Here is a 16,958-nt window from a genome sequence, read left to right on the forward strand (position 1 = left end):
GCATCTGCTCCATTTGTCTCTGGAACTAAGATACGCTCTTCATCTTTTAATCACACTAGCTGGGGACAAAGGGAAAGTAATGCCTTCTGGGGACAAAGAGAAGGAAAGCAGTAGCTCCACTTCAGTTATTGAGAAGAGCTGGTTTGCGGTCAGCTTCAAGTCCTTAATGCTTTCTTTATTTGCTAGGCTTGAACTCGTGCCCAGTCTTTGTGCAGTCGACAACACGATGACCAGAGAGTGGGGCAGATGTTTTTAATGCTGTTAACCTCTGCTGTTGCGCATTTTCAGCGAGGACAGTGGGGCACCGTGACATCCTGTGAAGGTGAGTGGAGGTGCTAGCAGTTTGGTTTCTCTGCAGCACGCTCGTGAGGACAGCTGGTCACCTCTCCTGCTCAGCTAGGAGAGCAGTCGAAGAGGTAAGGGGGGGCTTGTTCATACCTGTTACGGCAGTCACATCATGGGCTGCACCAAACAGGGGCTTTGCTGGTGAGTCCCTTTGAATGGCCATCCGGATGCTGGAGAGAAAGCTGTTTTCACTCTTTTTCCCAAGCTCCTCTGTAACAGCAGAGAGGCAGCATGTATCTCTTCATTTTCCATTTTTACCTGCAGTGAAATCACTTGAGGGTCGTCGTCAATCTGCTGTGAAAATCTCTGTAGCTGTGGAAAGAGTGCTCTGTAATGACCGCGAGCATTTAGTTGTTTCAGTTGAAAACGCAAAGTCTTTCTCTTTTAGAGTTTTTTTTGGAGGCAGCACTAAAGTTGTATAAAAGGAGTGCACATAACAACAACAACAACAAAAAGTGTGATAGCCAGCTTATTAATTGTGTACAATGCGGTTGTTTCACTGGGTGATGCACATACCTATGCATGCACATGTGACCAAGTGTCATGGGATGTATAGAAGGATTGATTGAAACCATGCCTTTCCCACATCTGGGTTATATTATTCCAGAGAGCAAATATGCAGCCTAAAATCCCTGCGGATAATTAGCCTGACATGTTGCTTATCAGAAGGCACCCTTTCCTATCACAGCTCGGCAGATGAGAAGGCAGGAGGAATAAACACCAAAGTTGCTATTCACGAGCCATGTCAAGTTTTTGGCAGGGGTTCACTCGTAGTGTTAATAAATCTGCACAGAAGGTGCTGGGCATGTTAGAAACATCATGAAAATAACATGCCTCCCTTTCAGTCCGTGTACAGTTGTTTTGACGTGCAATTCCTCCTAGGAAAGCCAAGAGTAAGCAGAGTCTATATGGTGAAAACAACTTTCAAATTAGTGCAAACGAGAGCACTGTTCATTTTAACAGCTTTGCAGAGAGAGTGCCAGAAGTAGGAAGAATAAAGGCCTCTTGTTCTCGGAGTCTTTGTTCTGAGAAAAATGCCAAATCAGGATCCTCGGGGTGTGTGCTGGGGGGGTCAGGATTCAAGTGGAAGGGAAAACATCAGTGTCTTCAAAGGGAGGGGAAGGCATCAAAGAGTAATACTATATAAATGACTTAACTAGCATCAGGGTGGGTTTTGTTTGTTTTGTTTTTTTAAAGATTCTGGTGTACCAAACCTGAGAACAAGTATTAGTAGAGTGTAATATCAGTGCTGGCAATAAGTATGTCTACACCAAGTTAAAACCCTGAACAAATGTGGGGCTGGCTAGGGAGCAGCTGACTGTAGGGACCCCAGCCTGGGAGCTGCCAGTGCGATCAGCAGCTTACCAGACAGCACAATGTGCAGAGAGAGCTGCCAAAATCAACACCCCGAGGGGTATGCGGTGCAGATTAGGCAGGTAAGGCAATGGGATAGTAGGATGAATGAACAAATGAACACTATGTGCTGGGGAGGTACTACAGCTGGGGAGTGCTTAAATCCAGCTATGCAAGAGGTGCTGGCTACCACTGGTTCCCTTCACTCTTAGGAAATGAGACCAAAGCCATGCCTGCTGGTAATTCCTATTCCCTGTGCAGTCCAACAATTTGCAGAGCACACAAAGTTGGGACCTCTGAGCTGCCTCCCAGCTCCCTGGCACCACTAACCACACAAATGTGCTTGGCTTCACCTATAGTGCAGTACAACAGCTTGCCATCCAATAGGAGTCATTATGTGATCCCTGGGGAAGGAATTTTTAATCCCCCCTTAAGGTGTTAGCCAGGTTATTACTCACTTTGGACACTGGTGGTAGAGCACTGGGAGATGCAGGCTCCAGTGCTGATTGCTGTATCGTATGTGAGGCATGGCTAGCATTTTCTTCCCAGATCTTTGCAAGCCTGCAGTAAAATGAATGAACGGAGGGAGGAAAACAAAATGTAAATTTTCCTGAGATGCATTTGTCCTTTACTAGTGATAAACAAGTGAGCCATGTGTCAGAGGCATGTTCTTGCTTTCTGTCTTTTGGGGGGAAAAAAAGCTTTGTTCCCTTGAGGGAAATGTATTTGTCCACCCTACTGAGCTGCCACCTGGGGGTTTCCATCCCTTTCCCCTGAGCTCTGGCAGTGAGCTGTGCTGGGTTCTTTCCACGCTTCCACACCACCGGAAAGCGAGGACCGTGCTCCTGACCTGGAGGGGCTGTGCTTGAAGCTTTCCAAATGAGCAGTAACCTCAGTGTTTGGCTTGTACTGAAGAAATGGACAGAGATGCAGAATTCCCTCAGCCACGTTAAAACAGCAGTATTTTTTAATGGGCAGCTTCTCTGTGGTTACCAAGGATGGCACATGAGGTGTTACGCAGTGAAACACAGCATGTCAGCCTCCCAAACGTCCTGTCTCAAGGTGGGAACCTGGAGGTAGAGGAGATGGCATGAACACTTCTCAGGGAAGACAAATCCATTCACTCCTGTGAGAACCACTGCTGAAACACTGTGCAACTGGTGGCTGCTTGGCAGCTTTAGGAGCTGCTGGTGAAGGGAAAGGGAGCACTGAGTAGAGAAAAATTGGGATCCCATGGATAAAATAAAGAACATGTGTAACTAAGGGCACTATCACACCATCACAGGTCAACCACCGTTTTTTGCTCCAGACTGAGTCTCTCTAACTGGATGTTGGTCACCATGGCACGGGATGTCCAGGCTCCTCCATCCCATGCTCTGGTCTCCATCCGCCAGCAGACTTCACAGAGAGAATGCTAGTCCCTCTGCTCCCCCTTGCCAGCATCTTTTTCCTTCCTCGTGGAGCCTTTCCCCCAGCATCCTTGCTCAGCCACCTCATCCAACGTTTCCTGAGGGCTTTCTTTCCGATATGGGCTTCCCTCCTGTTCACTGCTGGATGCTGGTCTTGCTCTTCCCCTTGCAGCTCTCCCTTTTCTGCCGCCTCACAGTTTTCTCCTGCCTGTTTCCTGGCTGCTTATCTCCCTTTCTTCCGCTCATTGTCTGCTGCAGCCCCATTCCTGCAGCTGCAGCCAGCCTCCCACCGCTGACTTTTGGGCTCTGGGGACGTCCGCTCCCTCCCTGCAGCCTGCATCCAGTTTCAAGGTGGTCTGCGGGTATCGCTTACAGGGGAATGTGCTCCATCTTCTGGGAATTTAACAACCAGACCCATCTGGGGAATGGAACTGAAATGTCAAAGAGCTCTTGGTACGTTGTTGACACTCACGATTTAATGTCAAATTCCTCCCCTCCCAAATCGCCCAGAGATGAATGTGCTGGAGCTGCTGCATGGAAGGACTGGCTTCTCCTTGCCTGTGTGGGTGGGTGAAGCTTTCTTCCCTAGCTTTGCCCCTGGAAATGACTGAATCTGAAAACCAGAGCATAACAAACAAACAAACAACAACAAAACCCCAGCCCCTAGCCAGCTGCTATTTAATATTTCAGGCTGTGCAAATATGCAGTGCTAAATATTTCAGCTCAGGAGGAAGGCTGGAGGAATTCTGGGCACCCATCAGCACTGTGGTGTGCAGGGCCCCCCAGGTGACTCCTAAATCCTGAGCAGCACATTGCCCAGCTTCCTGAGCGCAAAAGTCTGGCACGGGCTGTTCTTAACACGCTACTTCAGGGGGAAAAAAAAGATGTTAAAGAGTTTGCCAGTTGAATTTCAGTGGGCTTTAGCACATTTATTCTTGCTCAATGTCAGCATGTGTATGCAGCTGGAAGGAGGGCCAGCTCTGAGAAACACTAGGGAGGCTCCTTGGGCTAACAGCCCTGTTGCAGAGAAATTCCCATCAATCCAGCAGCACGTGGCTGCTGTGAAAACCACTCATTATCAGCTGGATCCCAAAATGTTCTTGTGCATTCCAGATATTTCTGGGAGCAACTGGGAAAGCCAATATGTGCGTTTTACCTTAAATGGCCCTGAAGATCAGTCGGACTTTTGGGCCTGCCCCTGCTTAAAATCACATAGCAAAGCGTAAGCAAATGCTGATGCCCACATTCCTGTCATCATTATCCTGAGAACAGGTTAGCTCAAAGGTCTCTAATCCTTGAATTTTCATGCCGAACCCCTGGTAACCCTCTCTTAGCCATTGTAAAGGCTGTTAATTCCCAGAGCACTGATTGACTGCCTTCAGCTAAAACTCTTTTTAGCTTTTGATGTCCTTCCTAATGATTTACATCTTTGTCTTCTTAAATATTTAGATGCCTCTGGAGCTTGATTTACATTTGCAAATAATGCTTTGTGAGTCCTGCTGGTTCGCTCCCATGGGCTATGCGTGATGGAGCCAATGGGAAATAGGTTTCGCAGGATTTTGCCACAAATCTGTACCTGCCCATGTGCTTGGAGGTAGGGGTTCTCTGCATCCCCATCCCTCTGCAGTCTGCCAGATGTTTAGCTCCAGGAGAGCTCATTTGTCTTCCTCAGACACTGCTTGTTTGGGGTAGTGTTTCTCCAGCGGTCCTTGAATGAGATGAATAGAAATAACGGGAAGTCTCTGAGCATCAGCTGCATGAGGCTGATGGGGATGCAATGTGCTTTCAGGCCTTTTAGTGACAAGAAATGAAGGCTGGGCTTCATTGCTCATCCCAAACACCACTTGGGCATGTCTGTAAATCACCCTCTTGCCTCAACCTACAGAGGAAGCCCTGCTCTTCCCCCACTGCTGCACAATATTTTACGAGTGATACCAGACCTGTGGTATTTTGTTTGAAGAACTCCCTCATTCCAAAAATCAAACTGGATGCAGACCCTGAAGACTGTTTGAAGTCTCTTTGTGCTCCTGCTGGCTGAATGGCTCTGAAACTCAGTGTGTGTTTGAAAGCTGCAGTTTCAGCAAAGAAGGAGTTAACCTTTCCTGCCTGGGAGCAAGGAAATTCTTGGTTTCAGTGCAGACATTTGTGCAGGGTTAGAGGGTTGGATCAACCATGGGGAATTAATTCATACCTTCCACACACTAGCAGAATGGTACAGGCAGTTGCTGACAAATTTGCCAAGGACAGTTTCCAAAAGAGCCAGGAGACATGTCTTTGCATTCAGCTGCCTTTTAGAGTGTTTTGTTCCTGGAAGGTTGCAAGGAAAAGGTAAATGTCAGGGTATTTCTTCCTTTGCCAGCATGTTCTTGGAAAATCTGTTTAACAACCAGCTTTCCCCTTCACTGCTCTCAGTCCATGCTCCCTGCCCTGACCAAAGGCCACCAAGTCCAGTCCTTATGGGGCTGCTCAGCCTAGTTGTGGTGCTGTGCAGAGCGGGGAGCAAACGGGGTGGGGAGGCAGGAGCGGGCCCTTCCGCAGGCTGGGGAAGTCAGCAAGGGCTCGGAGGAAGAGTCCAGCAGCTTCCTCTCTTGTCCAGCAGACAGCAACAGTGAGTGATGCCTTCCCTTCAACTTGGCTGAGGGTTTGTGTGTGCTGCTTTCACTCTTCTGATCATCACACTGCGCATTTTGCAAAGGTACGTCAAGGGAATTGTCTCCTTGTGTGTCACATCCATCAGACATGGTAGGCGAGGTCATTGCTGTTATTTTCCCAAACAACTTAAACTAGTTTATTATAGTTATTATAGTAATATTTTTACCTCTGAGGTGTTTCTGAATGTCTCTTATGGCACCTAAGACAGGCATGCCTATAGAAGGTAACTGCTTCTTCTAGTATCGTTATCCACAGATATCTTCAAAAATGCCATTGTCACCTACGGGTAATGGATCTCCTGGACTTTCTGTAGGAAGCTAAACATGCCTCCTTGTCAAGGGCATGCTTTCACTGGAAAATTGATTCAGCAAAATGTTGAAGGTCCTCTTGGGTCTCCTGGCATGCTTCGGGTAGGCTTTCCATGCTGGCATACTTTGTCGAATATGAAGTATGTTTGAGGTCTGATTCCTGCTCGACGGAAAACACTGCAGTTTGTTTGTTTTTTCCTACTTGCATTCTGCTTTCTAAAGTAGCAACCCCAGCATCTAGTAAAATGATAGATATCATTTAACAGCACTTTGTAAAACCCTTCTGGATCTCTATCACATTTTAGAAAGCATTTTGCTAAAACATTTGAGAACAGGAAATAGTCCAGGAAAGTTGCTGAGCTTACACTACAACCTACCCTGTGTTCAGCCCCTTCAGAGTAGAGGCCTGATTTACATCTGATGTCAGCTTGTGATGACTTCCACATGCCCCCTACTTTAAACAACTTAATCTGATCATATTCTAAGAGTGTTTGTTTGGACTGTGACTGATTCCAAAACTGTTTCATATCAGGAGTCTTGTTACATGATATGCTTCGGTGGTATGTGGAAGATGGTTGTGTGACCTACAGACCTATTTCTACCTATAAACGAAAATGATGTAGGTAGGTTTCATGCTGTTGTGAATTATGTGGTTTGGATTAATCTCCCCTTGCATTCCACACTCCCAATGATAGACTTCAGCTTTTGACAAAGAAAAAAAATATGTAAAGCATTGAAAGACTCATCTTCTGCAGTAAGTTAAGGAGTATGATCTGAATGACTCAGTGAGAGAAATGTGGGTGATCTCCAAAGTACAAGAGCCAAGGATGTGTGAGAGTTAGGCATGGAACTCCCTGATGAGTACATATTTGTCAGATGAGGGGTCCTTTACTTTTGGTGTCTATACTTTTTTGGAGATAGGAGAAAAACATGACTTGAAACAATGCAGTCTGGTCAGAAACTGAAGAAGGAATTATATGGCGATGAGTTATTCCAGGGATGCTTGAGAGACAAAAAACTAAAAACCTCAAGTTGTTTGTTCTTCACTATCTGCAACAAAAAGGGAGTTTCAGCATGCCTGAAACCGGCCACAGCATCACTGTGCATGAGATATACTTTACAAGCACTTCTGAGTGTGGTAGTCATTGGGTTTTAATGTTGTTTTGGGGAAAGGCACGGGTTAACAACTAGCAGAGCTCTGCTGCTGGACTTTAGGGCTGAGGAAGTAAGGTTGGGGAGGAGGTGACTGTAGCTCAGAAGGCAAAATCATTTACGGTGAGTTATGCACTGTGCAGGCAACTTTGAGATAAACGGCAGCCAGCTCTGGGTGGGATAAAAGCTCAGGGTTGCAGCCTAATAAAGCAGGGATTTGTTACACCAGTGTCTCAATATATCTTGCTCCTTTCCAGGGAGACAAACAGTAAGTCAACATAATCAACACCAGCAGCACGGCCAAGCCTCACGGCCTCAGACTTTGCTTAAGATTTGCAACAGCTTTTGACAGAAGGGCGGTTACACTGAATAAACCCCACAGGAATTTCTTCCATATCGCTGTTTCTTCCATATTGAGCCCTGTTACATTCAGCTCAGATAAGACAGCGCTGAGATGAGGACTGCTCACATGTGGCATAACACATGCAGTTGGGGACCAGGTGAAAACAGCTCAAATGCCACGTTTTAAAAACATCATTTCCCAGCCCCCTGGGCTTCCTGCAGCCCAGAGGGGCAGGTCTCCTTTCCTTTGTTTGCTGGCTTGGTCTCAGACGGTTTTCTGTGGTGCAGGTGAGGTGAACAGGCTTGGACAGGAGCCCGAGGAGTACCAGGGCATCCCAGGAACACGGCAGGGGTGTGAGCATGGATACTTGTTCACTCCACAATTATTTAAGGACAACGCTTGTATATTAGGAGAGGTAGTGCTGGTCTTAAAAGCAAACAAACAGAAATTTCACAAAGTAACCCGTATGGGGTAAACATCCCCATTTCCAACTGCTGTCGAAGGGTAGCTGAAGCTTTTAATTCCTGTTCCAGGTCCCTTTCTCTCCCACTATTTAATTTTCAAGAAATGCAATAAATGATAAAAATGACACCTCATTTTCTGATTTTCCTTTAGTTAGCCCTATCTATAGGGCACTACTGGCCCTTACTGCCAAGCCATTTCAACCTTGCAGGCTTCCTGTGCATGGTCACTGAGCAGTGAGGAACAAACCAAGAAAAGCAGACACCTAACACTGCCCTTTTGAGCTACGGAAACTTGGTGGGAAGCTACCTGCTGCTTCTCCCAGGGCTGCCAGAGAAACAGCTAGGAAAATCACTTCATAACCCCGCAGGCAGCAGAATCCAGGGAAAGCCAAGCTTGTGAGCCAACAAAAGACACAAGAAGACAGTCTTCCCAAGATTTTCTGGGACAAAACCATGCAGTTATTCTTGTGACAATGACTGGCACCGCTACTGGAAAATCACTTGCTAAGGGTTGCCAGCCTTCTGCCGCCCAAGCTGATGTCCCATCTCAGGCATCTCATCTCCGACTACTTTGTTTAGCCAAGGTAACAGTGGCATAAGCCTGAAGCCTTTACCATTTCTGTGCCGTGTATTAAGGATATACGTTGGATGAATACACGTGGCTTTGTGCTATCACTCACTCGGTAAGCGGAAACAGGTATTCCATTGCCACGTGCCGTGTTAGAGGCTGCTAAAGCTGCTTTGCATTGTGCATCACCCATGAGGACAATGGCTCATTTCATTGCAGAAAGGTTGAATAAATTCAAAGTCTAACATAATCTCTTGATACAAGTGCTGCTGATTTTTCTTGGCCTCCTTTGAGTTTTTTTGGATGCTAAGCAGAATGAAAGCAAATACAAAATTGGAGTAATGTGGACCAAGCTCTAAGCTATACACACGCAGGTTTTTTCAGACATATGTGGGTATATAAAGTTTGCAGTGTTTGCAAGTGAAGAGTTTCTGTTTTCAGTGGAAAAGTTCGTAAATATTAGCTCAATGCCACTTTAACTAAAGAAGGGAGATGCAAGGAAATCTAAAGGTGCTATTTAGAAGTGTAGAGCAGATGCATCCTGACAAAGAGCATGTTACACGCAGTAGATTTACCACATCAAAAATGTGATTTTTTTCAATTCACCATGATGTAGCTGTCACAACAAAGCTACTAGTCTCAAAAAGAGGCAGTGCAGATTCAAAAGGCAGTAATATCATTGCAATGGGCTTCCAAAGTGAAAAATAGAAGCTGAAGCTGACAATATGATGTTACCTCCAGTTAACCAGCAACTGAACTGCTTGTATATGAGGAAGTTGTATGCTAACTTATTTCTTCATAAAGAAAATACTTTTTTAATCATTATTATGTTTTTATGATAGATACATCCAGTTTTAGTGAAAATTTTGGAACAAAATGGAAGCATATTCAAGCAGTGACCTCTTCACAAGGCTGTGACAAACCATTATCAGGGAAAATTGCCTCAGAATAGAGTAAAATTGGGTAACGAGAGAGAATTATATTGAAAAGCCAGTAAATTGGATACCTTTTCTCACTGGGGATTGTCTTTGACAAACAACTGATGTTCTCCTGGAATTACGTATTTCAGACGGTGCCCATTTGGGACTGTCAATGTTCAATGCTATTTATTACTTGACAGCTTGCTTTACAAAGAAAAAAGTTTGCTTATTTAGTTTAAACGTATTTTAAATAGAAAGACAGCAGTTTGCTAAAATATTTATGTTAATTTAACCAGGTTTTTGATTGTAGCAGTAATTTGGCTTTTAGGAGGAATGCTAAGTTGTGCCAACTTTGTGCTGTTAGCTCAGGACTCCTAGCAGCTGTCCACAAAGCACAGAAGAGGTAACTCATTCAAAAAGGCTTCATTTGTTCATTCCATGCATGGGGCTTTTAACTTCATTGTAGGCAGCATTATTTTCTGCTCCATCCACGAATGTAGAAGCAATAACAAGGCAGGATGTTTTCCTGTATGCTGATATATTTAGTCACAGATGGAGATGTCCTCAGGGATGCTAGGTACAGTCAGTTCTTTCCCAAAGGAAGCAGTTAGGCTATAATTTGTTTGGCATATTTTAAAGTCAAGTTAAAGAATTTCATTCAAATGGTAAGGATTACTCAAAGTGGGAAATGCTTTCCATATCTCTGCAATGATGATAGAGCCATTGTAATGGTATTTTTCAATATTTCCAGCCTGTCTTAACAATTATGAGCTTGATCTTTTTTTTTTTTTTTAAACCAGTGTTTTGCCTGTGGGTTTAGATGGCCCATACATTGCATTTCACCAAAATGCAAAAAGCTTGCTCTGGGTTTACATTCCGGACCTCAAGCCTTGTGTCCTACAAGAGCATATGGTTTGCATCATCCCTCAAGGAAGCGACAAGCTCCAGTGACCTTTTTGGGACACTTGCCTGATTTACACTGTACAATTACGAGCAGCAAAACTTGAGCTTGCTCATCATTAACCTGCAAACTCTGCATCAACTCCCATGCAATAAAACTTCTCACAAAAAATCTTTGTGCCACTTAGCCTTGCTTTAGGTTACTTGTCTTCCCTTTTAATATGGGAGCTTTACTATTTCTACCCTTTTCACAGGGAGAGACAAAGAATACCCCTGTCAATAATTATAGAAAACAATAGCAACAAACAAAAGGCAAAAGAGAGAAATCAACTTTAAGCTGTAATTACACCCAAAATATCACAGCTAATTAAAGTTGTGCCCAAAGTGAAGCCAGGGCTCCAGCTGCTGGGAGCAGTGTGACACTAAGTGCTACCAGCTTTGGCCAATTACTGGCCCTCTGAGTAGGACAGAAAAGGAGTAATTAGAGCAGTTTGCTAAAAAGTAGCTGGTATGGTGTGGCTGGCTTTTGCCTGTTACAATAACACATAAGGTATTGTCTTACTTTGTAATGCTGACTAGTTGCTGTTTGTTTGCTTTTTGGTGGTGTGTTTGGACCCTGTGTTTCCACAACTGTAATCTGTGACAAAGGTCTGTAAAAATGCAAGTCCCCTGCAAGAGGAGTTGTAAACATTTCATCAAGCTTGCAAATATTGTTCCTGAAAGTTATTCAGAAATAAATGCCAGGCCTTGTAGAAAACTGGCAGGTTTGGCTGACAGTCAAGTAACTTCTTGATTATTTTTTTTTCCTCAGTTTTTTAGATTTTATTTCTGTTTTTCTTCCTTTCTGTTGCAAGAGCTGTATTCAGTGTTAAATGATCTGTGTATGTGCAACAGAGCCAGGGAATCTGAATTTAAGATTTTGCTCTAATTTCACAAAGATACTTATTTTTGTGACTGCTGCTAAGAAACTGTGAATATACTGAATTTAATAGAAGGGGATTTGTCATTTGGGTTTTTGTTCTTTCTTGTACTGTCCTGCATTTGGAAAACAGTGCTAGCAGCTTCTTCCTTAGCAAATATTTGTTATCCAACCATAAAATTACAGAATTGTAAAGAGCTGACAGCAGGAGGGACTTTCAGAGGCATCAAGTCCAATTGCTTCTTGCACTTAGGCTGCATTACAACATCAGATCAGGTTCATTGCAGCTTCATCTGGTTGGTCCTTGAAAAGCTCCAAGGATGCAGCCTGCTCCCCTGCCGCCTCTCCTCATGGTGGAAAAGATGTCTATACATCAGGGCCAAACTTCTCCTTGGGATAGGGGTCTGCAGGTTGGCAAGCCAGACTTCAACTTGTGTCTCCTCCAGGAAGTGGAGCAGAAGATATTTCCAAGGAGATGCACATAGCCCTGACCATGCTCAACTGCAGAGCACTGAAGAGTGATTTCCTTCTGGCTCTTTAAGAAGCTACTTTACCTACGCTTTTGCAAGGGATGCCTAAAGTCTCAGGATATACACAGGCAATTTTTAGGCCATCATTTCCAAGGTAAGTTTCATATGAGCCAAGTAAAAGATATTTCTGCTACGTTCCTCCTCTGTCTGTTGCTTCTGTTTGCCACTTGACAATATTCTTGGAATGGGGGGGGTTGAGTTTTTGAGTGTTTTTTCCCCCTCCTTCTTGATCACTCTCTCACACACACTCCCATTTGTTCCTCAAATATTTACTATTAGTCTGAGTTTTCCCTCCTGTTTGGTGCTAACGTACCCAGAGTGGTTAAGCAGTAGTCCAGGTATCGTTGTTATGCATGCAGAAGTCAGGTGCAGTATTTGAGACCACTTCAGAAGGTGTACATAATGAAAGCAATGGGAAGTCATGTTATCTGGAACAAATGGGCTGTGCTGTCCAGCTTTATAAAGTGTCTTTCCTGACAGTGAGCAAGTTAAGATCTGTACCCATGGCTTTTCTTCATGTTTCTTCTGTTATTATGGCAAGAAAAAATGTTGTCACTTTCACGTTTTAAGTAATTAAAGTTGGTCGTAATGGAAATACTCAAACACTTAGATGCACACGAAGTACACAGGTTTCTCCATTCATAATCCCAGAAACATTTAGGAATCCTACCTACTCAAAGGTCACCACCAGGACACATAAAAGAAATGCGACTTTTTAAACAAATAAAGTAACTTTTAGGTAAAGAATGCAAAGCAACTTTTTATTGTGTTGTAATCTCTTCAGAGGAGAAACGAGCATATAAACCAGAAGTGCATCACCGTTTCCAAAGGTTGATGTGATGCTGTTTATCTTGCCTCTTTTAATTTTATTTGGAAAGATTGCTGAAGCCTCAGTGCAATGTGTGTCGAGATTCTCACTGGCTCAAAGTGGTTTTGCAAACAGGTCAGTCTTTGTGGCTGTAGTATGTCAGGTGTTTTTCTTTGCACATGTTAAGTAAACAAATCTACTTTTAGGCATATGGATTAAAAATATGCTAAATATGCATTCCCAGATGATCTCATTAAAAGTTCTGCCCTTTCTATAAGAGCGGAGGACTGTAGGTTACACTACAAATTAAAGGCTTAGTTTGGAGTCAAATTTCCTTTCTCCCTGAACTTTCAAGGAGAATGACTCGCTTTGTTTCATTTTACGCATCTGAATGGCTGCCTGTTTTTACATGTGTGATTCATTCTCTGAAGAAGATGTCAGAGCAGTATTATTTAACCAAATCTATGGGAATATGGCCAGATCATCTTGCTTGAGTCATCTGAGCGGTAACATTCCAGCAGGCAGACAGACTCGCAGTGTTTGGAAGTGGCAGAGAAGGGAGAAGAAAGGCCGAAGTTGAGTGCTCTTTGCCCCGTTGGTCCTGTTGGCTCTTTGCTGTGAGCAGTGCCGCGGTGAGATTTTTCCCTGGTTTTGCTGTTTGCCACTAAAAGAAGAGGCAGGGGGAAATGTATAGTCTTGAAGAAATATACTGGCTACTAGAAGTGCTTCCTACTAAGCTGCAGCATTTTGACATCACTGATATTACAAAGAAAACCACAAAATATCCTTTCTGAAGTGGATTATGAGTCCAGTAGCACAGACTAGAGCAAAACTTAGAAAATGTAGTTAGCTTTTTTTTTTTAGTTTACATTTTTGTCAGATATGAGTTAACTTCTTCGATTTTACTTTCTTGGTTTCACTACAAGATCGGGAATTGACTGGAAGCCAAGGACTTGTCAGAAGTCCCAGGAAATTGGGCAATTCCAAAGCCAAAAATGTTCTCATTCTTAACTCCCTTCGTTCTTCTGACAGTAATGCAGATATGCGCCCACTGGCAGCTTGTAAGGAGTGCAGAAAATCCATTATTGAGTTCCCAAAAAGGATGACTTCAGAAATTTGGAGACATCTTGCTGCACAACATATCTTTTGACTCCCAACATGTTCTACTAGGTCAGTTCAGGGACCTATCCAAATAAAGCAGTTGTGATTTTTCTGCTTGCTTAGCTTCTGAGTTCCCTTAGTAAGAGTGTTCGGGTGATGGTCTCCAAACAGAGGTAAAGGAACTGTCCTTGTAGGGGTATGAGAAGATCTAGGGTGATTTTGGCTTGTTTACCTGCAGCAGGTGGGATGCATAAGGGACTGGAGTGGGCTAGTAGGCTTACCACAGCTGAGCAGATGCAGAATTACAGCATCTCTCTGTCCCCAGTTCCCAAGGTGGAGACCAGCTGAGTAGGCACAGGTATGCATAGGAGAAATATGGAGAAGGTTAATTTCAAACTGCGGAAGTACAAGAAAAGGGCGAAGTGGTTCTAAAATCCTCAAAAACAGTGGTGCACACAAGCCTGCCAAGTCTGTATAGGACTGTACGCTTGAGAACAAAGACCCATATCTTTTAATTTTCCCATGTTTCTCTGTCCTCTATGGTGACATGAATTTTCACAAAACATCTTCTATTGGAGCTACACTTGAAGTGAACATGAAAAACTTCACCAACTTCCTATTTACCCTCCTAACGAAAACAAGCAAGGAAACAAACATTTGGCTGACCAAGACAATAGGGATTTTGTAAATGATTTTCTGGAAAAAGAGGTCATTTGTTTGCCAGTGTGTGTTTTCAGTATCCAGAAATATTCTACATACCGCGGCATGTCATGCAGGGTGCCATAATGTTATGTAGACATCTTCACTTCTTCAAAACCTGACTGGAAGGGGGTGGGTTAAGAATTTGCCAGCTCTTTACAATGAGATAATTCTTGCAAAAATTTCTCTTATTACTTTTGGCATCCTCTACCGATGCCTGAAATGTATAATTCAGATCTGAAAGGACTGCCTGAGGTCATCTAAGTCCCTTTAGAGTTTGCTCAGGAGTTTGTCCACTGGAGTTTTGCTGTCTCCAAGGCTGGAGGTCTGCAGTCTGCTCTGGTATTTGACTACCCTCAAGGTGAAAACAGTTTTCCTCTTATCTAACATATATGTGATTATCTGTGATCTTCTATGGCCTGCTGAAGCCTACATCTGGTCTTAATGCTGCAGTTTAACAGGATCCATAGCAAGTGGTGGATATAAAATATGTTTGTGAATACGTGAATGCAATATTGAATACGCCCTACCCCAAAAGGCAAAGCAAACATGAAACTGGATTGATCTTTCCAAGCAGTGGGGCAATGCAGTCCATTGCTATCATTCGACATAAGCAATTCCCTTCAGTGCACTGGAAAATCTGTACAAGCAGCATGAATGTTCCTCCTCCTACTTTATCCTGAAATACAGACCAAGATAATGGTATGATGGCTTGAGGGTGGCAGCAGTTAGTAGAGCTTTATTGTACATTCCTCTTGGTGCTGAGAAATAGCATGCTGCAGGAGGAGTTTGACAATGCACGGTTGCTGAAGAACTGCAGGTATTTATCCAGGCAAGAAAGTGGCATTTTTTTGATACTACCACTCTCTGGAATTCCAGCTATTTGCATAGAGATACAAAGTACAATGGGCTTTATTAATACTTTTAAGATAAATTAAGACACAATTGTGCAGACAAATAACAGGAACTAAAGAGAAAGGGAGGGAGGTGGAGGGGAAGCACTTGCAATCTTATACTTCCCTCCAGCATTTCCCAGATGAATTCTGTATCAGGCTGCTGAAACAACTTCACTCTTGGAGCAGGATACAGATACATGAAAAAAAAATACCAAGCACAGACTGTGCAGAAGTTTGCTTATTTACTTCTAAAAATCTGGTGTTAATGTTACAAATATCCTTTAGTTGGTAACTGGTAGCTTGATCTACAATTTCAGGTGATAGATATAAATGAATTGACAAAGGGATGAACAGTTGCTTATTTAATTAATGTTTTTGTAGTAGCTTGAATATTTCCTGTATCCCTACAAACATGATTGTGGCTCAAATACTTTGCCTGCACTTGTGTGCTAATGTGCCAAACGTCTGTATTTATGGTTCTCCTGGTTGTAGAAAAACAGATCTTCAGTTCTTGCCTACTATTACAGTCAGAGCACTTGAGCCATTTCTTTCTCTTCTGAGATGCCCCTTTTCTCTGTATTAGGCTGTGGATCCATTTACCTGATGTTATTCTCACAACCCAGGAAATCTCCCTGCTTTCCTCAGAAAGCTTATGTTTTCCTGTTGTCCGAAAGGATGATGTCCATCCAACCCTGCTGTCCTTTATCTATATCCAGTAGATGCTTAAATTTGTGTGTGTAAATGGTAACCACCTTGTTAGTTCTCATGCAAGATTGTTTATTTAATCTGAAATAGCAGATGCTCCTTCTATTTTCATTGAAATATTGAGAAAGAACATTTCTCTCATTTGTTTTTCTTTATTCATAAAGTTCTTATTGGTCTGGTAAAATTTCTGAAAAATTGCATTAAAAAATGTACCTTTTTAAATTCTCAAACACTAGTTTTATCTTAGTACTTGGTAGTTTGTGCAAAATACTCAATACTATATTTTCACTATCTTTTCCAGCCAATGGAACTGGATCCACAACCCAAAATGAGAGCAGCAGGCTACCTGCTCCCAGGCTGCAGGGTTTATAGGGTAAACTTCTAGGAAAAGGATAGATATGTGTAGTAAAATCTAACAGTAATGTATAATCAGCTAGGTAGAATATGTAATCCTAAAAAGCTTGTAACGAGTCCATGAAGTTAGGGATGTTTATGATTGACAGCAAGTTGTGCAGGCTTGCCAAGTGACACCGAGGACTTGGTTCAGCAGCATGTTGCATGCCTTTGTCTTGGTTTCTCTGCTCCTTGCTTGTAAAAATCTTGCTTCCTTTTTCCCACGGAGGTGGGGAAAGGGAGAGAGAACAGCAGTGGTTACAGGGGAAACGACACCGGCATCAGCTCAGGGTAGAGGTCATTGATGTCAGCCTGTAGAAGGGGTACAGAGCTTGAATAGTGGGGGAGGGAGAAGTGGCAGGGTCTATCCCCAGGTGATGTTCACAGCCGAACACAGGTGTAAACGACTCTTGCATGCTCTGCTTGAGCAGACAGCCATGGCTCTCACTGTAATATGCACTGTCTCTGGACTGACTGCTCTGTAGAAGATTTT

The 16,958-nt window shown here is 43.4% G+C and overlaps 2 long non-coding RNA genes across 6 annotated transcripts in view; one reads left to right on the forward strand and one right to left on the reverse strand.

Moving 5' to 3' along the window:
- LOC106034515 (uncharacterized) overlaps nt 1-16,958 on the reverse strand; it is a 53,187-nt gene that overhangs the window by 17,100 nt on the left and 19,129 nt on the right. The window lies entirely within an intron of this gene.
- LOC106034513 (uncharacterized) overlaps nt 4,574-16,958 on the forward strand; it is a 28,456-nt gene continuing 16,071 nt past the window's right edge. For 2 of the 5 annotated variants that reach the window (XR_001206127.3, XR_007161170.2), the window contains exons 1-2: nt 4,584-10,964; nt 11,780-11,957. This is a non-coding gene — a long non-coding RNA (uncharacterized lncRNA). Of the gene's footprint in view, nt 10,965-11,779; nt 11,958-16,958 lie in introns of all 5 variants that reach the window. The other 3 variants (XR_007161168.2, XR_007161172.2, XR_010832273.1) reach the window with 2 other exon arrangements.

This window comes from Anser cygnoides, chromosome 6 (genome assembly GCF_040182565.1).
Source record: "Anser cygnoides isolate HZ-2024a breed goose chromosome 6, Taihu_goose_T2T_genome, whole genome shotgun sequence".
NCBI lineage: Eukaryota > Metazoa > Chordata > Aves > Anseriformes > Anatidae > Anser > Anser cygnoides.